Consider the following 24,067-nt stretch of genomic DNA (forward strand, 5'->3'; position numbering starts at 1 on the left):
CTACCTTCTGGAACTCTTCCCGTTTTAGCAGAGGGAGACCTTGTTGGTGCGCCCACATGGTATCCATAAATACCCCAGCGGCACCACAATCCACCAAAGCCATGGTGGTAAGTACTTCTGTCGGAGTTTCCAACTGGATAGGAACAGCCATGAGGCGAGAGTCCAACGTGGTTGGGTGTGAAGCTACCGTCACAGTGACATAGGGACTAGTGCTCTGACCTCGGTTACTCGTCCCCTTTAGTTCCGAGGTTGTTCGTTTCCCGACCGTCTAGGCGGGACTTCTGGACAGTTCCGAAGTAGGTGGGCGCCTGATCCACAATACATGCAGAGGCCAGCATCCCTCCGACGTCTTCTCACTTCGGGTGTCAAGGGGGATCTAGCGGACCCCACTTGCATTGGTTCTTCCTTGTTACTGGAGTGAGGCAGGGAGGGTAATGAGTGGGCACTTGGTAGAAAGGGGCCAGGGGCTTTTTGCTTCTTCATTTCCGCCTTGCGTTCACTGAGGCGATAGTCAATCTGAGTAACAATGGAGAATAAATCAGACAGGGTGGTGGGGCAGGCTATCCTTGCCAGTTCATCCTTTATCTTCTCTTTCAAACCTCGACGGACTATTGTGTACTGGGCCCGTTCTGGCCATCCAGCCTCTGAAGCCAAACGTTTAAAAGTGGAGATATATGTCAGCAAATCACTGGAACCTTGATGCACATCCAAGAGTTCTTCCGCAGCCACATGTATTATCTCAGGTTGTTCAAAAGTCTGGCGCAGTAAGGTCAAAAAACCCTCGTAGTCTCTGATGATAGGATTATTGTTGGTCACTAGAGGGGCGGCCCAAGCTAAGGCATTCCCTGTCAAGTTGGATACCATAAATCCCACCTTGGTGTGATCATTGAGAAACAACTGAGGTCTAAAGGCGAAATAAATGGAGCAGGCTTCCAGAAATTCCATGAGGCGCTTCGGGGTTCCGTCAAGCTTGCCCGAGGATAAGGCCATGGGAGGTAAGTCGGAATCCCTAGTTTCCCGACCAGAGACCATCTGTCTCAAGACAGCGTTATCAGCCTTCACGTTCTGCAATTCCACGTTCATGGCTTGGACTGCGGCCACTAGTTCTTGTATTTGTTCTGGGGTGGCCATATTCCCTTTTTGGCGTTGCAAACTGTCAGGCTCACTCCTGGATTCCGTCAATTTCACCCCTCTTCCCTGAGTGCCCCTCACACCCTCCTGCTCACCTGTTGTCTCCTCGTCCGATGTGAGTCCGAATCTCTTTATTCTCAATGCCTCCTCTCTGGAGTGTGGATGAGGTCTGCCTCGAGAGGAAGCCACCCTGCCCCTCTAACACGGGGCCAAGGGGGCCCCCGTACCGGGGCAGACTGGCTAAGGGGAAAAAGCCGATAGGCGCAAAAAAACCCTTCTTTGTTGAAGATGGCAGCAGGATACAAGGTGGGACTGTGTAGCTTGAGGGATCCAGGTGATAAGGAAATCCACAGAAAGTGGTGTAAGGCGACTGCTCCAGGGGAGAAACAACAGTACAAAGATGGGGTGACTAATGAATGAGCTGAGGGGGAAGGAACCAGGAGAACAGGGGAGAAAAGGAGTGAGAGAGCACCAAGGTGGAGCGGAGAAAAAGCTCCAACAGAGCGAGGCGTGCCAAGAGCGAAATGAAAGCCAGAAAGCAAACGGGAGAAAAAGGAAAGGGAGCGGCGGATGCCGCAGAGGAAAGGACTGAAGCGTACCAACCCGGAAGCCTAACGCGAAAAGGTTGCAACGCGCTGGCTTCCGGGTTGGCGCTCATTAAAAGGACGTAGCTGGTCGGAAGGGCTGGAAAACTAGACCGCTGCCGAGGAAAGCGCGGGCGGCATGACGGCTAAGTCAATGGCCGCTCCACCGCCAGCGTCTCCACAGCTGCCAGCGACCGCCGTGCGTGACAGTTTATTAACAAAAAACAAGTATTGCTCATCACTGATGTGGTTGTCAAAAAATTCAGACATTATGTAATTTTTGCAAATGGAATAATTGCAACTGAAAGAAATGTGTCAGAAAACCTGCCAATAGGAGTTCATTTGCCACTTTAATGGAGTAATTCAAGTGCCAGGAGAAAATGCCTCTCATAATGTATGTAAGCACGATATTTCCAACAGAATAACTGCACCACAGAACACGATGAGCTGAATTCCTGGCCCTCTGCTTACTATCCACATTAGGTTGTTCTGCGAGTTGTGACATTTACTCAAATTTAGCCTTACAGCTAGGAGGCATATACTATTGTTACTAAAAAACAGGGCAATGGACCCAACAAAAACGTTATATATGAATCTACCTCCTCCTTCTAAGCACAAAGTTCCACTGATCTCTTTTCGATCAGTGACCAGCAGAGCTGTGTCATTGGTAGGAACTCAAATGATATTACTGCCCGATCTCAAGGGGAATTTTAAGGGAAAAGAACATATTTTAATAAGCATGAAATATCTCTACTGGCAAAACCAATTACTTTCTTACTCTCTGAAAAATCTCTTGGTTCCAAGTATGGAGTAAAATCATATCGGAGCCCGGATTGTATCCTTAACATACGAAGTGACATTACACGGCACTAAACTAGGGCTCAAGTCGAGGGTACACGCGGGGGTCCGGGACTGGGTTCCCTGAATGGGGAAATACCAGGCCATTCCGAGTATGGAGGGCCTGGTATTTCCTCCTTCAGGGAACCCAGGCCCGGTCCTTCCCCATTCCCATTCGATCCCCCATAGGGCTCAATGGGCATGGGTGCAGGAGCTAACAACGGGCCGATTACGACCGGCCCGTTGTTAGCTTCCTGGTCCCCTCGCGGGACCCGCTATGGACGTCTGGTAAAACCAGAACATCCAGAGCGGGTCCCACGAGAGAATGAGTTTAATGGCGCCGGCACCATTAGCAGCGCCGTTAAACCCATTCCGCAATAGTTGTAATGAGACCCATTGAGTACCTTCTTCTTTAACTAGGGACCCCTCTTCCGAAGTTCCCTGTTAGATGCATGGGGATGCTAGAAGCAATACATGCAAGCCCATGAATATATTGAAAAGTACTCAGCAGCTGAGCATAGAAAGAAATAGAAGGTGGCGTTTCCTAGGCTATTACTATAGGTTCCTATCCTTTAGCAAACCCACATTTCCTGTCAAAACATCGGATTTGTTCTTCTCCTAGAAGGAGTGTTCTCCTGTTCCCTTCCACCCGTTCCCCTCCCGGGCTCCTGTGCTAGCCTCCAATATTAGTTGACAGAGCTCTGTAAAAAGTGAGGAATTGTAGAAGTAAAACTCTGTGATGCTGGAAATGCATTGGAGGGACAGGGCCTTCCTGTCCTTGTCCTGTAGTCCTTTTTCATTTGTGTTCTGTATTGTTTTCAGCCCAGGAGTCCATGTGGGACTAATGGCAGTGCAGCTCTTCCTGTTTTTGGTTTGTTGTACAGACCCATGGGATACCCTTATGGCACCCATGGGTGGGGGTACAACCCTGTGTCCCTTTATGTTTTTGGGCACCTGTGTGTGGGCCACAGAGCAAGGAATGGGCTGATGGCAGCTCCATGCTGAATTTGACAGGTGCTCTGAGTATCCTCCATTTTGGAATACCCAGGCCCAGCCATTGGAATCAGTTGATTCCTGATAGGAAACAAGATAGCCCCTGTGGCGTCTTGCTTTCCATTGCCTGTTCCCTTGTTTTCCTAAAGTCCTGGGAAGCCTTGACTCTGTCCCTTCCCCCTGACTGGCTGTTGGGTGGAAGTTCCATATATGGTGTTGTTGTGAAGTCCAGGCCAGGCTGGCTGGAGACTTCCTAGTGACTGTGGGCCTCATCACGACTTTAGCGTTAGTGGTAATACCGCCGGATCACGAGTTTGGCAGTAATGTTAATCCCCATTTCCCATTGAGCCCATTCGGGAATGCCCCATTCCCCATTGGGCTCAATGGGGAATTTTTGCGCTCTTACCGCCAGCGGATTTCCCGCTGGCGATAATAGCGTGAATTGTCTGCGGATTTCCCCCCAGCTCAGAGCTGGGGTGAAATCCGCCGAAGCCCTGATTTGGTGGACCCTTAAATCCGGTGATAATAGTGCGACCGCTGGATTTAAGGGTTACCGCCAAAGTCATGATGATGCCCTGTATGTTGTGGGTACACCCTGTGGGTGGGACCTGGGTGAATGGAGTGTGTGACCAATATGCACTTGTTGTGGATGTCTGGTATCTGGTGTTTGGCACAATGACTGAGATAGCCCTGCCCGAAACTGGTATGAATCCAGTGTGTAGTGCTGAATGGCTGGGTACTTGTCCCAATACACATTCCTTGTTGTGAGTGTCTGAGGGAGGAGAATGGCCTGAATGCACCGTGTGCCTCATTGGCTGACTGACTGCCTGAATGCCCTTCTGAGTGATTGGTTGCCTGAGTGTGACCCAGCAGAATGAATGAGAGATCAACTAGTATATCTGGGGGCCTCTCACTGCTAGAATTCGTATAGAAGCTGGAGTTGAAACTAACATTGAAACTCAAGCTGAATCTCGAAGCCGAATCTCGAAGCCGTGCCTGAGGAAGAAGGCTGACTGCTGTCTCCCTTCGCCGAAAGCCGTCGAGACTGACCCAAGATAGGACCTGGTTAGGCACCCTCTTCCCGTGCTCCGAGGGACCATCGAGCACCGCTAACCTTCGACGAAGCTCCCTGGAAGTCAGACCCTCGAAAGGCTGCCGATCGGAGACTGGGACCGCCAAGGAGAACAAAGATAAGCACCGGACATTCCGTCCACCGTCACCGACCAGGGCTCGCAGGTTTGCATAACCGCTGGAGGTCCGTCGAAGCGTGTTGCCCAGAAGAGGGGGCCGCTTGACACCGTCCCATCGACGACTGGAGCTGCACGCTCCTTTGCCTAAGACTTTTGATTCATGGACATGCTCGTCCGCACTGCCGCCTGCATTATCCCGTGGGAGAAGGCCAGGCCGTTGACGCTCCGAGGAGCATCCGCCGGTGGGTTTCCCGCCACCCAACGACCGTAGAGATGTCGGACGACTCGACGCCCTTGCTGGGCCACAGTTCTTCACAAACTTGTTGCGGTCCTGATCTATCAACATCGAGGTGCCCCGCAAGCCTCTTCCTTGCAGGACGTCTTCGCTCTGTCGTCGACGAGCACCGCTGGGACCAAAGTTGCCGCCTCAACGCCGAGTTCACTTTCTTCGAGGGATCTCGACGATCCGTGGCTCCTGCTTTAAAGGGAGCCGCTCTAGAAGGAGCCATCGACGACTCGTTGTCCAACACTGTTATTCCAGGTACATTGGGGTGGTAGAAACATTATAGAAGGAAATAAGACAAATAGAACAATATATGGACTGTGCTTGTGATATCTTTATTTTACAGGTTGCCCAGGTGGGGAGGATCTCCACACAGAATTGTGTCTAGGTAACAGGGCCAGTATTCTGCCAACTGTTATAACCAACTGCTTTCCTCCTATGTCTATTGTTGGTTACCTTTTATTAAGTGATTTGTGTGACATTTAACCAGAGTACAGTTGATGCACTTTAATGAAATCTGATAATAATTGTGGTACCACTTAGAACTGTATATATTTGCCATTGTAGATTTACTGAGCACAAAGTGAGTTATACATAACCTTGAACTTAATTATATAAAGGCTGTGTTTTAACTAATAGTGTGTGTGGACATTCCTTTGTGGGGGCTTGGGGACTACACTGTACTTAAGAACCAGCCTGCATCACCTCCTGAGAAGCTAGGCCCCGATAGCTCATCCGTTGCTACGAACAAAAGAGAATCTTGCTGGGGTCCTCTGTGCCTCTCCTCTACCATATAGAGTACAGACCCCCCTCCAGTCTTTACAATCTCTAACTGGGATATTTGCATACCCACAATACTTTGCAAGCAAATCCAATTTAAAGCCTCATGATCATATTATGTACAGTTTAAGGAAATGTCATAAATATGCATGTGCACAATTATTATGAAGTGCATACAAGATTGTTTGCAACATACCCTACCTTTCAATCCCCCATGGAACTCTGAACAGAAAGGTTGCAGATTGTGTGAAAAGCTTTCTAGTTATCTGAATATTGTTGCCCTCATTTTATATAAGAATAATGCCAGGCAGAGTCCCTACCAATTATCCCCTACAAGCCAAGTAAATGATATTGCAAGGTTGCTCTCCAATCGTAGAGTAATGTTAGCAATGCTAAAGTAGGAGACGCTGAGCATGACATTTGCCTACTCAAAATCCTAAGAGGGCAAATTCATATTTGAGTTTTATAATGCATTCACTTGCAAAGGGGGGCTCTTCAAAGTGCTTGTGTGACATATATGCAAAGAATAGGAAGCATGGGATGAGGTTAGATAACCTAGCAGCCTGCCTACTGACAGTCAGTACCCGATATCTGAGCTGACACTCGGGTACATAATGTGAGTAATGCTTTTACTGAGGCACCACGAGTAGCAGAAATTCTTGTGCTTGAACCTCATTCATATTATAACATAAACCAAGACTTGCATATAAGTCTGGTAACCTTTTGCTGAGCTAAGGTGTGCAGAGTCCAAGGTTGTCTGGTAATATGTGAATGTGGCCGGGGGCGGAGTTTGAGTCATACGGCATATGTGTGGAAGAGTCAAGAATAGGATCCTGGGTGGGGAGGGAAGATAAGTTAGTTAATGTGTGCAGTCATATCTTGCTTATATCTTCTGTTCATGGAGCTACCTTTTCATATTAATTTTTAACCTTGTGTGGGTCTATTCTACTTTTAGAGTTTTTAGGTTTTTAAGGTCAAGCTTGCATAGTGGGCCAATGTCAATAGGTGACACCAGAATATCAATAATAGTTAGTATAATGTAGCTTTATCTTGAGAGAAAGCAAATATTAGGTACCTGCGGTGGCTTGTGCCTTATTAAATCGTATTTGAATAGGTGGGAATTGTCTGTGTGCGCTGCTAAAATTCTTCTGAGCGGCACCCAGAAGGAAGCTTGGCAAGCGGACATGCGCACAGCTTGGAGTGAACATTGCTCCCCACCACCGATGTGCTATAGCAGGTCTACACGGGAGGATAGCCCAGTGGGCAACGCAGCGCTTGATGCAGTAAATCCATACTCCCCTCCACAGAGGCGCTGTAGCAGGTCTACCCGGGAGGATAGCTGGGGTGCAACACTGCACTTAATGCAGTAGCTCCATCCCGCCAGCACAGATGCGCTGTAGCAGGTCTACACGGGAGGATAGCTCGAGGGCAACGCTGCGCTTGATGGAGTAGATCCATACTCCCACCACAGATGTCGTGTAGCAGGTCTACCCGGGAGAATAGCTGGGGGGCAACGCTGCACTTGATGCAGAAGATCCATACTCCCCACCACAGATGTGCTGTAGCAGGTCTACACGGTAGGATAGCTGGGGGGGGGGCAACACTGCGCTTGATGAAGTAGATCCATACTCCCCACCACAGATGTCGTGTAGCAGGTCTACCCGGGAGGATAGCTGGGTGGGCAACATAGGGCTTGATGTAGTAGATCCATACTCCCCACCACAGATGTGCTGTAGCAGGTCTACCTGTGAGGGTAGCTCGGGGGCAATGCATTTGTCTTGGAAGAAAGACAGCGCAGAGCTATACAGTTTCAATCGCTGCCCGGCGCTTAGAGCCTGCTCTCCAGTATTTAGCATGTTCGGAAAGATGAATGACTCCTTTTCATTAGCTGCCGCTTCCCTCATTGACATCCAAGCATGTTGTCACTACTACTCTACATCCTCCTTTGTCACTCCCTCTGTTATTAGATGATGGATGATTAGTGTTGCAGCTCCCCTGCTGTCTACCCTACTAGCACTCCCATTCACCTCCCCGACCCTGGTCTCTGCTGAGCGCTTCCGTCACTGCTGTCATCACACATTCCCGGCTTACCCCCATTGCCCCCCAAAATTTCCTGCAATTGTGTAAAGTATCGTCGGGGACGTAGTCATTGTCAAAACGCTTTTTGTTCTGATCAGTGGACACTGAAGATGTCAACCTGCAGTGTCTGCACACCACTAACTTGTGATGTTTGGTTGTTTGTCTAGGTTCGCCATATAGCACTGGCATGTGACTGTACAACCACTTCTGAGAGCTGAAACACTGCAAGCATGCAGCAGTGAAGGTATGCATCTCCTCTCCTCACTGAAACCATAACTGTTCTTGGGGGAGGTGTTTTCTGTAGGTGTTCCCTAGAAGGAAGGCTCTATTCAGCATGTACTGTACAAATGTGATGTAATGTTTGGCTAATACAGTCACTTTTCAGCATGTATGTAAATTGTGAAATGAGCTGTACATGTTGCTTAATTGTGAACATCTGCTGCATTTGGAGTGTACGGCTCTGTACTGTGGGTAGATGTAGCCCCCGTTCCATGAGGTGATGCTTTCCCAATCTGTGCATCCTTACTATGTCGCATCTTACCTATTTGTGACTGTACATTTGATGTAGCCCCCGTTCCATGAGGCAAGGCTTTCCCATTCTATGGGCCTCATTACGACCCTGGCGCTAAGGGATTACCGGTACCGGTAAGGGTACCCGTACCGGTAATCCCTTAGCGCCTGATTCCGAGGACCCTTTGCGGGTTGGAGACTTTAACGCCTGCTTTTTGCAGGCGTTAAAAACCAACCCGCAAAGGGACCTTGGTGCTAAGTACGGTGCCGCAATTTGCGGCACCGTACTTAGCGCCTTCCCCATTCCCATTGAGCCCTATGGGGCAAAAATGGGAATGGGGAAGGGCCATGGCGGCATGGGGAATTACCGCTCCGCCAACCTCGGAATGGGGCGGTAATTCCCCATACCGCCATGGCGGGGTGGGTAAGTTACCGGCATGGACCATGGTGCTATTAGCACCATGGTGTAACGCCAGGGTCGTAATGAGGCCCTATGTATCCTTACTACGTTGCATCTTACCTATTTGTACCTGTACATTGGATGTAGCCCCCGTTCCATGAGGTGAGGCTTTCCCAATCTGTGCATCCTTACTACGTTGCATCTTACCTATTTGTACCTGTACATTGGATGTAGCCCCCGTTCCATGAGGTGAGGCTTTCTCAATCTGTGCCTTCTTACTATGTTGCATCTTACCTATTTGTACCTGTACATTTGATGTAGCCCCCTTTCCATGAGGTGAGGCTTTCTTAATCTGTGCATTCTACGTCGCATCTTACCTATTTGTACCTGTACATTTGATGTAGCCCCCGTTCCATGAGGTGAGGCTTTCCCAATCTGTGCATCCTTACTATGTCGCATCTTACCTATTTGTGACTGTACATTTGATGTAGCCCCCATTCCATGCGGTGAGGCTTTCCCAATCTGCATTCTTAATACGTCGCATCTTCCCTATTTGTACCTGTTCATTTGATGTAGCCCCCGTTGATGTATCCCCCGTTCCATGAGGTGAGGCTTTCCCATTCTATGCATCCTTACTACGTCACATCTTAGCTATTTGTACCTGTACATTGGATGTAGCCCCCGTTCCATGATGTGAGGCTTTCCCAATCTGTGCATCCTTACTACGTCGCATCTTACCTATTTGTACCTGTACATTGGAGGTAGCCCCCGTTCCATGATGTGAGGCTTTCCCAATCTGTGCATCCTTACTACGTCGCATCTTACCTATTTGTACCTGTACATTGGATGTAGTCCCCGTTCCATGATGTGAGGCTTTCCCAATCTGTGCATCCTTACTACGTCGCATCTTACCTATTTGTACATGCACATTGGATGTAGCCCCCGTTCCATGATGTGAGGCTTTCCCAATCTGTGCATCCTTACTACGTCGCATCTTGGCTATTTGTACATGCACATTGGATGTAGCCCCCATGTGCATGTTCAAATAGCCAAGATGCAACATAGTAAGGATACACAGATTGGGAAAGCCTCACATCATGGAACGAGGGCTACATCCAATGTGCATGTACAAATAGCCCCGTACCATGAGTAGAGGTTTCGCTAATTTGTATACATTGACCTACACTGTCTGTAACCATTACGAGTCCTCTTGCACTTCTCTAGTGTGCTATTCATTTACTGTAGCTAGTGCCTAGATGCCTCCAGGCGTAGTGTGCTGAAATAAGTACAAAAATAAAAATAAATTCAGCGTGTTCCAAAAAATAATTACTTTCGTTTCCATCATCTAAGCAACTCTTTTTTTGCATAAGCACCTGTGTCGCTACCACCATGAACTGTATTCTGTCCCGCTTGTAGCACATGTCCAGCAGCGGAAGCTTTTACTGCTGCTGATATGAAAGAGCTGGACTGGTAAAGGAAACCTGCTGCTCGAGTTTGTGTTCGGGGAGTAAGGAAACCTGCTGCTCGAGTTTGTGTTCGGGGAGTAAGGAAACCTGCTGCTCGAGTTTCTGTGTCAGGGGGAGTAAAGGATATGGGCTGGTAAAGGAAACCTGCTGCTCCAGTTTCTGTGTTAGGGAAGTAAAGGACATGGGGCCTCATTACGGGGCAGGCGCTTCCGTAATGAAGGGTGCCGGTACCGGACCGGCACAGTTCCTTACGGGATGCCTGATTACGAAGTCCCCGAGCAGGACCCGGAACAGACGTTGGGTTAAACCAGATGTCCTTTTGCGGGTCCCGCGAGGGGACCAAGGAGCTAATAACGGGCCCGTTATTAAGGGGCCCGTTATTAGCTCCATTCCCATTCCCATTGAGCCCTATGGGGGCTCAAATGGGAATGGGGAATGGTTTTGTGCATGAGGAATTACCGGGTCCTTCAAGGTCGGAATGACCCGGTAATTCCTCATTCACAGAACCCCGTACTGGAACCTGGTATGGAGGCGGCCATGCCCTTATTAAGGTGTCAAGTGTCCTTACCGGGTCCCGCGAGGGGACCTCGTAATCAGGCGGAATGGGTTTAACGGGTCCACATCCATTTGCGGCACCCGTTAACCCATTCCGCCAGGGTCGTAATGAGGCCCATGGACTGGTAAAGGAACCCTACTGCTCGAGTTTCTGTGTTCGGGAAGTAAAGAACATGAACTGGTAAAGGAAACCTGCTACTCGAGTTTCTGTGTTAGGGAAGTAAAGGACATGGGGCCTCATTCTGAGATTGGAGGTAGTCATAGCGCTATTTGCGCCATGACTTCCTCCAATAACGGTACCAGCACCGGTCTCGTTCAATGGCGACTCACCGGTTTAGTCCGACCTTTGCGGGACCGGTAATTCCCCATTGAAAAAAACATTCCCCATTCCCATTTGAGCTCCCATAGGGCTCAATGGGAAGGGGGAAGGCGCTAATAACGGTAGTGCAATTTGCGGTACCGTTATTGGCTCTGAACTCCCTTAAACGGGTCCCGTCCATAACGCCTGGTAAAACCAGCCGTTGAAGGGGGGTCCCGCTAAGGGAACTTGTAGTAGGGCGGTAAGGGATTACCGGCTGTTAGGCAGAATCCTGTGCAGTTCCCTTAGGGAGCACTACACAAGATTAGGACTACAGGTGAGAGCAATAAATACCCTTTGGTATCAGTCTATACCACAAAGATTTAGTTGGTAGCTGTGGCTGAGCAGGCAGACTTATCTCAAGAGTGAGATGTGCAGTATTCAGGGTTTACACGATAGGCCTACAGTACTATGGCACAAGGAAACACTGACCAAAGCTTTGTATTAAAAAGTAGTTATATATTTATTTTATACACTTCTAATAAAACACATGTATCAGAGTCATTAAGTGAGTTAAATTAAGTCAAAGGAAAAATAGGCACACTCCCAAGTTAAATTGTAGACCAAGTGAACCAGAGTGAAACTGATCAAAATGGCAGTGAAAACCACACACAAGGGGTACTCTAACAATTCCTTACAAGGGAGGGAAAGCACAAGTAATATATAAATGGTTTCCTACACACCCTAGAAACACTTCCCATAAGTTTGTGGACCAGTTTAAGCAAGACAGTGCATCAGTATAGGCAACATTTAAATGAAAACTGAGCAAAATAGCATTTCACAAGGTTTAAAAATGGGAAGGCAAGGGTAGTTGTAAGAAATAGGTGCACCACACAGTTCTAGATGAAAATCAATCTAAAGAAGGCGGGTCTAACAAATGAAGCCAGAGTCAGTAGGCCTGTGCCAGAGACAGTTGGTACAGGGCAAGGGCCCAGGAGCAAAATGTTCTTGTAGCTGCAGTCAAGTCTTTGGTTAACGATTTTGAAAAGGTGGATGCAGAAAGTGAAAAGACAATGTTAAGAGAGAGGCGTGGCCAACCCAACAGGTAGGTAAAGGATTTAATACACCTTTAGTGCTACCGCGAATAAAGGGCGGCCTGGCAGAACAATGTACTTTTAACTGAAGAAGTGACTCCTGCGGTGGCGGTTGTTCCTGGTAGTTCCTGCAATTTGGGTGATCCAGCAGAGGAAGAGGGGCTCTCGTCGTGGAGGAAGGTTCGAGTTACTGCACTACCCAGGGATGAAACCAGCCACGGTGCTGCCCGATGACTAAAAGGTATGCTCCTTTAAATCGCGGTCCGGGTGGACTGGTGCCTGGCTATCCAGCCTCCGAGTACAGGGTACGGGAGATTCGACCAAGGCAGGTCCGGGAAGGCGATTGGCAAACTGGTTGGCCCCACCAGCTCAAGGGAAGAAGGCTCTTGCAGCTGAAGATCTTCTCTCGTCGTGTGGAGAAAAGTGGTGAGACGCTGCAGCAGGGCTGCACCGGTGGTTCAGTCGTTGCAGAAGTCTTTGGCTTCTCTCCTATTCGGCTTCTTAGTTCCAGTGCCGACGTCTTGCTCTTCCAGTCCTCAGGACCCTGCTTTTATTCAAAAAGATCCCCATTCATACAGCCTAGCTGTTACTCACACAGTGGAGCGGTCATCTTGGCGGGAGACCCTCCAGCCTATCAGGATAGAGTGCGACATGGGTTACTGTGGCAACCCTGTCCAGGGGTCCTACTCCCCCTCCCACACAATGGACCCACCCCAGACTCAATGGCGCCGAAAGGAGGGCTTCTCGGTAGAAGCCCGCCAAAAGGACAAACAAAGGATCCCCAACCTGGGTTAGGAGTTTAGAGAAAGACACGAGCAAGACGTTATATTAAAGTTCTGGCAATAAAAACCTACCGGAGTAAAGTTAATATTAAAATACACCGGCGGTATGTTAGAGGATGTCAGAAAAAGTGGTAGCCTCGAACAATGGGAAAATCCCATAGGGAACTATTCGCGGTCGAATATTTACGGTTGTAACCACTGCCACCAGCCAGAAACCTTTGAGAGAGAAACTGTACGGTACCCTCTCAAAAATGAACATAAGGGAAAAACTATTAACCCTTTCCAGTACCTCTGTAGTAAGATGGTTTGTACTGGTTTAGTTCATAAAAATTGACTAGTAAAGTCAATTGGGACATGACATGCCCTGAGAGACAGTAGTCAGTCCCAAGGTATGGAGTCTATGTTTGGGGGTCGCTACAACACCCCTGTGTCACTGCACTGAGGGTGCTGTGTAACAAATGTGAGTAAAGTTGGTTTCTATGGGGGTGAAAAAATCCCATAGACAAACACAAAAATAGCCTAGAACACACATAGCAAAAAGGCCTAAGAGTGGGGAAAAAGAGTCTCACTCTTGGCAGGAAAAAGAAACAAACCATTCAAATCCAGCAAACTGCTGGGGGACTCTATAGGTAAGGGCAATTAACCATAAAATGAGAAAATGAGAATTCTCCCTAACACTCGCCCGCCACCCCCCCCCCCCAAGATTAAGGGACAGGAGGATCTAATCCACTCTTGGATGAGTCTCTTACCTCTAGTCGGTTATGAACATCCTAGAGAGACCATCAGCATTTTAGAGGTGACATCCTGACCTGTGCTCAGTGGTAAAATCAAACCCTTGGAGGCAGATTGACCATCTTAGCAGTTTTGGGTTTTCCCCTTTCATGTACATCAACCATCTCAAGGGTTGGTGGTCTGTTTGAATGATGTAAGTAGATCCATACAAGTATGGTCTAAACTTCTTCAAAGCCCACACAATGGCAAAACCTTCTCTCTCAATAGTTGCCCACCTTGTTTCAGGTTCCTTCAGTTTCCTACTGATGAAGCAAATGGGGTGCTCCCTACCTTTCTCATCCAGTTGACTGAGTACTGCGCCTATACCTATATTGGAAGCATCTCTGTTTGTACAATGAAGGGTTGGTGGTAGTCGGGAGCTCTGAGAAATGGAGCTTGACAAAGAGCTTTCTTTAGGCTTTCAAAGGCCTGCTTGCACTCCTCATTCCATTTGATCTTTTTAGGGAACTTAGGAGAAGAGATTACATTCAGTGGAGAAGCTATGGATCCATAGTTGTCAATGAAATTCCTGTAATACCCAGTGAGGCCTAGGAAGGCTCTCACCTGGGTTTGAGTAGAAGGGGTTGTCCAATTTTGCCCAGCTTCAATCTTGCTGAGCAAAGGCCTTATTTCACTACCTCCTACATCATGCCCAAGGTAGACCACTTTACTCTGACCAATTTGGCATTTGCTTGCTTTTATGGTCAGATGAGCCTGTTCAAGAGCCTGCAAAACATATCCTAGGTGGTCAACATGTTTTTTCCAAGTAGGGCTGAACAATGCAATGTCATCCAAGTATGCCATGCAGAAGTCCTCCATCCCATTCAGAACTTGATTAACTATCCTTTGGAATGTAGCAGGTGCATTCTTTAATCCAAAAAGCATAACCTTAAACTGGTATAAGCCAACTGGGGTGGAGAATGCAGTTTTCCCCTTGGCATGGTCAGTCAGGGCTATTTGCCAATAGCCTGAGGTGAGATCAAATGTGCTGAGGAACTTGGCTGACCCAAGTCTATCCACCAGCTCATCTGTCCTTGGCAAAAGATGGGCATCAGTCTTAGTGACTGCATTTAGAGCTCTATAGTCCACACAGAATCTCAACTCCTTGGATCCTGCCTTTGGTACTAACACAACTGGGCTAGACCATGGACTAGTAGAGAGCTCTATTACCCCGAGATCAAGCATCATGTTGACCTCTCCTTTGATGTGGGTTCTTACATTTTCTGACATCCTCTAGCCCCTGAATTTGACAGGTAAACAGTCTCCAGTTTGGATATCATGCTGGCGCCAAGGGGTCAAACCTGGTGCTAGAGAGAACAGGGAGGCAAATTGATTTAACAAAACTTTGCACTCCTCCTGTTGCTCAGGTGTCAGATTAGAAGAGAGATTAACTCCTTCTATTTTCTCATCTAAAGGTTTGCCTCTGAGGAGGTCAGGTAGAGGTTCACTCTCCTCCTCCTTTTGAGCTGAAGCTAGAAGCAGAGCTCCCAGTTCTGGTCTTGAGACATAAGCATTTAGACGGTTGATGTGAAAGACTCTAGGAGCCTCCTTAGGATTGCCCAAGTCCACCAGATAGTTCACCTCTCCAAGTTGTCCCACAACCTTGAAGGGTCCCACCCATTTGTCCTGCAAGGCCCTCTGCCTTGTTGGGACCATAACAAGAACTAGCTGGTCTTGAGCTAACAAAACCAAGTTAGCCTTCTGGTCATGCCAATGCTTGACCAGAGCCTGACCTGCTTTCAAGTTATCATTTGCCTCAGCCATCATGTGTGACATTCTCCTCCGGAGCCCTATCACATAATCAGTGACTCTGACTGGTGTGGGGGAAGGAGCACTCTCCAACGCCTCCTTGATCAGGGCCAATGGACCTCTGACTGGATGGCCATAGAGAAGTTCAAAGGGACTATAACCCACTCCCTCCTGAGGGACTTCTCTATATGCAAAGAGAAGGCATGGCAGTAGAAGATCCCACTTTTTCTTAAGGGGGTCCTCTAAAGCTCCTATCATGCTCTTCATGGTTCTGTTGAACCTTTCTACCAACCCATTTGTCTGAGGGTGGTATGCTGTTGAGAACGTGTAGGTAACTCCACAGTTTTTCCACATGGCCTTCATGTAGTGGGACATAAAAAGTGACCCCCTGTCGGATATTACCTCCTTAGGAAACCCAACCCTGGTAAAAATACCAAGGAGGGCCTTAGCCACAGCCGGAGCTGTAACAGTCCTCATAGGAATTGCTTCAGGGAACCTAGTAGCATGGTCTACTACAACAAGTATAAACCTGTCGCCTGAAGAAGTTGGAGGATCAATGGGACCAACAATGTCGATTCCTACCCTTTCAAATGGTACTCCCACCACAGGAGGTGCCACGTTCTTGGAGCCACTTTTACCAGAAGTTTGGCAAGTGTGGCAACTCTTGCAATACTTATCTACCTCAGCCCCCATTTTAGGCCAATACAAGTAGAGAGAGAGCCTTTCCTTGGTCTTCTTGAAACTCAAGTGACCAGCCAAAGGTATCTCATGGGCTAGTTGCAAGAATTGGAGTTGGTTTGCTTGAGGCACAACAAGTCTTTTGTAGTCCCCAGGGGTTGACTCTGTTGGTTCGCTATAGAAGAGGCCATCTTCACAATGTAACCTATACTTCCCAGGTTCTTGCCCTTCAAGCTGAGAAGCTGCCTGGTGATGAAGACCTTCCAGAGTTGGACATTCTCTTTGTCCCTTACTGAAGTCTGCCCTGTTGGGGCCACCTTCTGCCAGTAAAGACTGCAGCTCAGGATGGTTCACAGGATCAGGATCGCATTCTGCTGGTTTCTTATTTGAAGTCTTGGGTTTCCCCTTTACTTCTGGTTGCTTTGAAATAGCAGTTAGTCTTTTCTATCATCTCCTCAGGAGTTCCCCTCAAGGTCCTCTCCCTGGCAGGTCTGGTAAACCCCTGTAATCTCTTACTAGGAGGTCTGGGAGTACTTGACACTACTTGACACTACTCCCAGGTCTTTCAAATCATTGCGCAACAACACCCTTCCTGGTTCTTCAGATTGTACACTCACAGGTATCCTGACAGTCATTTCATTGCACTGAATGAGAGCTGGTAATTGAGTTACCGGGTCATTCTGACCTTGAAGGACCCGGTATGTCCCCATTCAGTAAACCATACCCCATTCCCATTGAGCCCCCCACGGTATGGGACCGGCCCCCTTCATTACGGGAGCGCGTATTACGAGGTTCCCTTTGTGGGACCCGGATCAGACATCTGATAAAACCAGATGGGCCTCATTCCGAGATTGGAGGTAGGCATGGCGCTATTTGCACCATGACTGCCTCCAATAACGGGTCCGGCACTGGTATGGTTCAATGGGGACTTTCTGGTGTAGTCCGACCTTTGCGGGACCGGCAAGTCCCCATTGAAAAAGCCATTCCCCATTCCCATTTAAGCACCCATAGGGCTCAATGGGAATGCGGAAGGCGCTAATAACTGTGCCGCAAATTGCGGTACCATTATTGGCTCTGAATTCCCTTAACGGGCCCCGTCCATAACGCCTGGTCAGACCAGGCTTTAAAGTAGGGACCCGCTAAGGGAACTCGTAGTAGGGCTGTTCGACAGTTCGAGGATACCACTTTTTAATATAACCTGGAACATACCGCCGGTTTATTAAATTAATATAAAATCACCAGTTGGTATATTTTGCCGAAACTCAGTTCCAAAATGGCGTTTGTGTTCGCTTCTGTGACTCCAACCCAAGTCGAGCCCTTTGTTCCACCTTTTTGGCGGGCTTCTCCACAGAAGCCCTCCAAATAGTGCCACTCTGTCTGGGGTACTTAGGAGGGGTGGAGGGGGGTTTAGGCACCCTGGACTGAGTTGCCTTGGCAACTCAAGTCGCACTCTGTCCTGATTGGCCCAGTGGTGAGTCGGCGGGCTCACCACTTAGCATGTTTGAGTGACAGCTAGGCTGAGTGAATGGGGGTTTGCTGCATAAAAGCAGGGCTTTGGGGACTGGAACTTTAGAAGTTGCCACAGGGCCTAAAGAAGCCGAAGAGGGAGAAGCTGAGTCGACCTGCTACGAAAACACCACCGGTGGAGCCCTGCTGAACCGTCTCACCACTTCCTGACGACAGAGGAGATCTCCAGTCCGGAGAGTCTTCTTCCTTTAATTGGTGGGGATAACCAGTTTGCCTTCTTTTTCACCTTCCCGGATCATCTCGTGGCCGCCTTGCCTGTGCCAAGCACCCCGGCAACCGGGATACCACGATTTACCACTACCGCGAATAAAAGGGTAGTACCTTTTAACCGAAAAACTCAGCGGCTGGTTTCTTCCCTGGCAGTGCAACGACCTTCAGCTTTCCTCCACGTCGAGATCCCCCCTGGATGACACCGCGACTTGCACCAGCTGCCAGGAACAACTGCCCCCGCTGGAAGATCCTCTCCACTTTTAAGGTACCGTGTCCGCCTGGCCTCCCTTACAACGGTTTGTGTGGGGTGACGAGTAAATCCTCCCTTACCATCTGGCTTGGCCAAAGGCTGGCTAACTAAACTTTTCTGAGCTTAACTAAATCCTTTTTGAACTCTCTGCAAGACTTTTCAAGCCTATTCAACTGTGTGATCTTGGGCGCATTTGTGCTCTGTTCTCTCCAAGAGTGGGCCTGGCCTATGAGCTTTTTCTCACAAGTAGACTTTGACTTTCCTGCCTTGCTTGGGTGCTTCTAAAGTATTAGTGTTGTGTGCTTTTCTAATTTCTGCCTTTTCCCTCCCTTTTTTGATAACTTATTGGAGTGCCTTCTTCAGTTAAGCGCTCAACTCTGTCGGGAAATAAGTGGTGTTAACTAAGACTTGTCTAATAAGGAATAAGGGATGTATATATATTAATAGTGACTGTGTTTTGAACTTACAATAATAGTGCTGGAGTGTTTCAATAAGTGTGTGTTTAAATAAATAATTATATACCTTGATACCAAAGCTCTGGTCAGTCTTTGCTTGTGCTACTGATTCTGAGTGCCTATTGTGTATACTCTATATACTGCCTAACTCTTCTTGGGGGAAGTCTGACTGCTCAACCACAGCTACCAGGTAAATCGGGGCGCTATAGACTGCTACCAATTGGGTTTACTGCCAAACACCTGTAGTCCTAAATCTTTTGCACTGGTCCCTAAGGGAACTGCATAGGTTTCTGCCTAACACTGGTGTACAGCGGTGGGATCTGTATTAAGTGTACATTGTAGTGTGCTTATAGATACCTTAGTGCAACTAACCACAAAGCTTAGCACTAAAAAGTTTATTTTCTAACCTGTCTACTATGGAAAGTTATAGTCAAGAGTCCCTTGCTACAAAAACTGCTGATTGTTTAAGAGTTCTCTGTAAGCATAAGAATCTCCTGACTAAGGGCAAGAAAATGGAGCTAATAGAAAGATTGTTAGCCAACCAAAGTCTGGAACCAAAGAGGAACCTACCACTCCAGCAACTGTAGATAACCGTGAAGAGATTGATATTGATGCAAGTATTAATAATCTTGAAATAGATTCAGAAGAGGAGAGTGAAACTGTTGTAGATGTTCCCTCTAGGCCTCTGTCTGCTCTAACCAGCTGTACCTTCTGGACGTTTGCCAGGTCCCACATTTAGTCCTCAATATTTTGAACTAGAGAAAATGAAACTGGACTTAGAGTATAAAAGAATTAGTGCTCAAACAGAACAAAAGCACCAAGAACTAAGGCTACGGGAAATGGAGCTCAAGCATGAGCTAGAAATGAAGAAATTATCTGTTGAAAATGCTTCTCTCTCTGGCTCCTCTAGAAGTTCCAGTCCTAAAAGACCCTGGATGCCTAAGGAATTGATTGGTATGTATGAGCCTAAGTTGGATGTGTTGGATTGGTTGTCTCTGTTTGAATATAATCATGGGCTCCAGAACATCACAGGGAATGAGTTACTCACCTGGTTGTTCTCTAGGCTTCCCCCTGTTGCAACTGATGTGGTAATGGAGTTGGGGGAGGAGGATAAGAAGGACTATGAATGTGTGAAACTAGCTTTGATAGCTAGGTTTGGGAAGACCCCTTCCCAGTATCTTAAGAGGTTTAGAAGCCTCAAAAAGCATGATGGTACCCCTTGGGCTACCTGGGTGAGTGAAGAGTTGAAAAACTTAGAGGGATGGATTAAGGGTTACAAAGTGGACACTTATGAAGGAATGAGAACACAAATGCAAATTATTTACAAGCATAAGATCATAAGTTAATTAATACCAATAACATTTGTTAACAAAATCTATTTGATCATCTCAGCCAAAATCCAATATCAAACACAAATTATAAAACCATATACAATAGCATATGCTCCTCATCGCACAATAAAAGAAAAAAACATACCTAAGCATCTGAACTACAAGAAGCATGTCTCCCTAGCCATAGCTCAGCCGGTGTTCCTTAGCACATAGGGGATAGAGACTTAAAAGGGACTAAATTGGTCGAGTAAAGAACAAGGAGAATAATCGTTACACACCAATACTTCAGATAGAAATACCAAGTCGGCGTTCAACTACCAACCAGACATTATACATTGCAAGCAGACGGCCTGTATGCTCTGAGTTAACGCTGCTCCACCAGAAGGCCAATTCTGAAATAGAATCAAGATTATGTACATATTTCACATAATGAACATGGTATGTCGTACGTAGCACCGGACAACCAGTGAATACATGTCTCCCTGATTCTGCAATTAACCGGTTTTGACATAGGCGGCAAAATCTTTCAGGCTGTGGTAGTTGGTTAATAACCCCCGTACATACCAGGACCGGCAAATGATTCACTCTTAATAACATAATGAAACGCCTAAGTCTGACTGCCGGACACAGATTAAGATAGGGCTGCGGTTCTTTGTATGAATACAGTATATACTTACTAAATTGATAGGACTTTAGCTTCTTCAAATGGGCATAATTTGTTAGCCAGTCATATATCTCTGCTTTTTTAGTAAGCGCCCTCTTAGTTTTGAGAGAAAACTCTTCAGATCGAATTAACCACCCAATATCTTTCAGATAAATATCGACCTTGGATTGCCCAATCTACTTCGCATCATCAGGTATAATTCTGCCCTTCTTTTAAGAACAAGGGATTTTAATGAAATCAGACCAAGTTCCAGCCTGATTATGGCCATCGGTATACAAGTTGGGAGACCTAAGATCTTTCTCCAAAATATCCCTTCCACAACCTGCAACCAATTCAGATCCATGTTTAGGAGGGCCTCTATACCGTAGATCATCATAGGAACCAAGACCTGTAGGTATAAAAGCTGTGCCGCCCACATTGTAAAACCTGACTGAGTGATAACGAAACGGTAGGCCAACAAAGTCATTTGTGCTGCCCTGATCTTTCTGTGCTTTCTACACAGTAAATAGTCACCAACCGTTTCAACATCGATTTCCAGGCATCTGTAGCTTGGGGTATACACATTTTCTGCATTCTGTATCTTCAAACTGATACGAGCGGTTTTCTTCTTGGTGAATAGCATCAGTTGGGTTTTCTGTATATTTATTTCCAGCCCATTGCGTTTCACGTATGACCATAGCGCTTCAGCTGATCTCATACCGCCAAAGGTATGGTCTAGTACCACCAGGGCATCCGCATATGCAAGGACTGGACAGTGCTTATCACCTATTTTCGGGGGGCAGTTGTGGGCCTGAGCAATTGCTATTGGCAGATCATATGTAAATAAGTTGTATAGAGTAGGAGCTGTGACACAGCCCTGCTTCACGCCTCTATGTTTATCCACTTGCTCAGTCATATTGCCTTGCGGATCAAGCTTAAGGGAGATTAGTATTATTCTGATGAAAAAGCCTTAGGTAATATACAATCCCTTTAGGGCAGCCAAGCAACTCAAGTTTGGACCATAGGATGTCTCTATTTACCAGGTCAAAAGCGGCTTTGAAATCAACAAAGAGGGCATAAAGCGGGGGGCTACCCTTCTTCCTGGCCTTAGCACGAAGGGAGTCTAAGGTAATTAGATTATGAGTTGTTGAGTAGCCCCGCCTAAACCTACTTTGGAAAGGATTGAAGATCTGTTCTTTCTCAGCCCAGTCTTCCAGTTCTTCAAGCATTAGGGCGGCAAAAAGTTTGCCAGGGCAATCCAGCATCGAAAGCAACCTGTAATTGCCTGGGTCATTTTTGTCGCCTTTCTTGTACACAGGTATTAGAATGGCTGTTTGCCATGAGCATGGTATTCTACCCTCGGACAAGACTTTGTCGAACAGGATTTTTAGAATTACTGCCCAAAAACCAGGGTTACTCTTTAGGACTACATTAGCCATACCATTAGGGCCAGGTGCCCTTGAGGTTTTTAGCCTATTAATTTTCTCAGTTAGAGTTGCAACCGTAAACTCGATGGGCGGCTTAGGGGGGTTGCTGTGCCTGGCCGCCTGGTAGAAGCCTTTGATCACAATGTTGCTGTCCCGAAGGAAACATTCCCAGATCTCAGCTCCTATTGGGTTAACTATTGCAGTAGTTCTATTACCTCTAACTTCCCCTAAAAGAGCCCAGATGTTCCTAGTATTCTTAGAGCACAATATTTTTAGGGTCTCCTGCCATTGTTGAAGTTTTTTTAAGATGTTTCTTCTGTCTTAGCCATGAGTGATATTTGCCCTTCAGGTCCTTCCTCAAAACCATATAGCGTCTAAATGAAAGTGAAGAATTCTTCGCTTTCCTAATATCCACTCAGTCGCCTTTTGGCATCTCTCACCTCCCAGTCGTATGGATTTCTCAAAGCCTGACTCGTCACCACAACCCCGGATCTAATTGAGGCGTGGGACGATGCAAAGGAAGAAATCCACTGCTCAATTTCCTCTATTGACATTGTCTGAAATGCCTCTAGGTCCCTATAAGAGTCTGTTGATAGTGTTTTCTTAGCATTTGCTATATTACGTTCCGACCAGGAGATACGGGTTGCAGCATGGTTAACTCTTAAATCACCCATGCATTTTGTATGTGGGCCAACAGTATCGACAGCTAAAATTAACTCAAGCACCGCATGGTCACTCCAGCTATTAGTGGTAACTTTCATATCCCTAACACACATTGAAATATCAGCGGTTACAAAGGTCTAATCAAGCGTACTCTTTCCCCCACAACCCTCCCACGTATGGTGACCTGGGCAATCACTTTTAGTTCTTCCATTGACCATTTCCATGTCCCATAGTTCAAAGAAACTCGACCAGTACAGACCTTCTGGCTCAGATTTCTTATGTGACATTATACACTCTGATTTTAAATGAGGATTGCTCTTAGTACCCTCCACACCGGACATATGACAGTTAAAATCCCCCACAATCATAATGGATCTGTTTCCTTCTCTCATGGTCCATTTGATCATGGTGTCATGTAGGGCCTCTTGGATGCTTTCAGTTTGCATTCCCCCCGACGGGTTATAGAGATTGATCAGCAACATGTTCACTGCCTTACTTTCAATATGCAACAATAGTTCAACAGCTATCACAAAGTCATCTATTATAACTGGTAATTGCCGGGATTTTATTTTATGTTGTATGCCAGTTAGTAAGCCACCGAACGGTCTTCCCCGTTCACCCTTTTTGGCCAACGTTTGGTATACAGTAAATCCCTCAAACAACACAGGGGTAGTCAGCCACACCTCTTGCAAACCTACGCACACAAAATCATTTATGTAAGCAATGAACCATTCTGATTGATTAAGTGGCTGAAACCCCTAGTATTCTACGAGAGAATCAAAATTTCTCAATCTTTCTTAAGCACAGTAGGAAGTGTCTCAGCCAACCATTTTAGGACATTCTGTACGTCATCCACCTGGACCACTTTGCTTGACGGTAGTAGAGGCATAATGTTCTTGCTTTCTGCTACAGTTGTCACTTTCTTAGGGCATTCTCGGTCTATTTTCCCAGGGTCAACATCGATTTCCACATCCACCTTTAGCAGATTTAATTTGTGTGCTCGTAACAAATCAACCGAAGCCTGAAATTTACAGTGGACGACAAAGACATTAGTATTTTGTACCTTTAATGGCTCGATGTATTCGAAATCATCCCATGCTAATACTCGTAACTGAGGAATGGAATGTAGCCGGACCGGGAATTCCGACCGTGATAACCAATCCTGGTCATGCTTTTGGTATAGATTCTTAATCAAGCATGTCTTATTTGTATTAGCAATCGTCTGCAAATCAGTATCCTCATAATCTGACATCTTTGACATCTCCATTCGATCGGGTTCGCCTGATGCTATTTGGTGTTGATGAAGGATTCCCGACTGCCGGTTCCTTTGGTGATAGTATAAGAGGAGGTACTTCTTCCTCTACCTCAGAGACTTCTTTGT

At 47.0% G+C, this 24,067-nt stretch overlaps 1 protein-coding gene across 3 annotated transcripts in view; it reads left to right on the top strand.

Annotated features, from left to right (window-relative positions):
- The window catches only part of LOC138511138 (zinc finger protein 84-like), a 193,587-nt gene that overhangs the window by 157,393 nt on the left and 12,127 nt on the right, over positions 1 to 24,067 (top strand). For 2 of the 3 annotated variants that reach the window (XM_069626627.1, XM_069626626.1), the window contains exon 2: positions 8,045 to 8,121. The exons of the other annotated variant lie outside the window; for it this stretch is intronic. The gene's annotated coding sequence lies outside the window, so the exon portion shown is untranslated. The remainder of the gene's footprint in view (positions 1 to 8,044; positions 8,122 to 24,067) is intronic. 3 annotated transcript variants of the gene reach the window in all.

Source organism: Ambystoma mexicanum, chromosome 6p (assembly GCF_040938575.1).
Source record: "Ambystoma mexicanum isolate Mex_15411 chromosome 6p, UKY_AmexF1_1, whole genome shotgun sequence".
NCBI classification, from domain to species: domain Eukaryota; kingdom Metazoa; phylum Chordata; class Amphibia; order Caudata; family Ambystomatidae; genus Ambystoma; species Ambystoma mexicanum.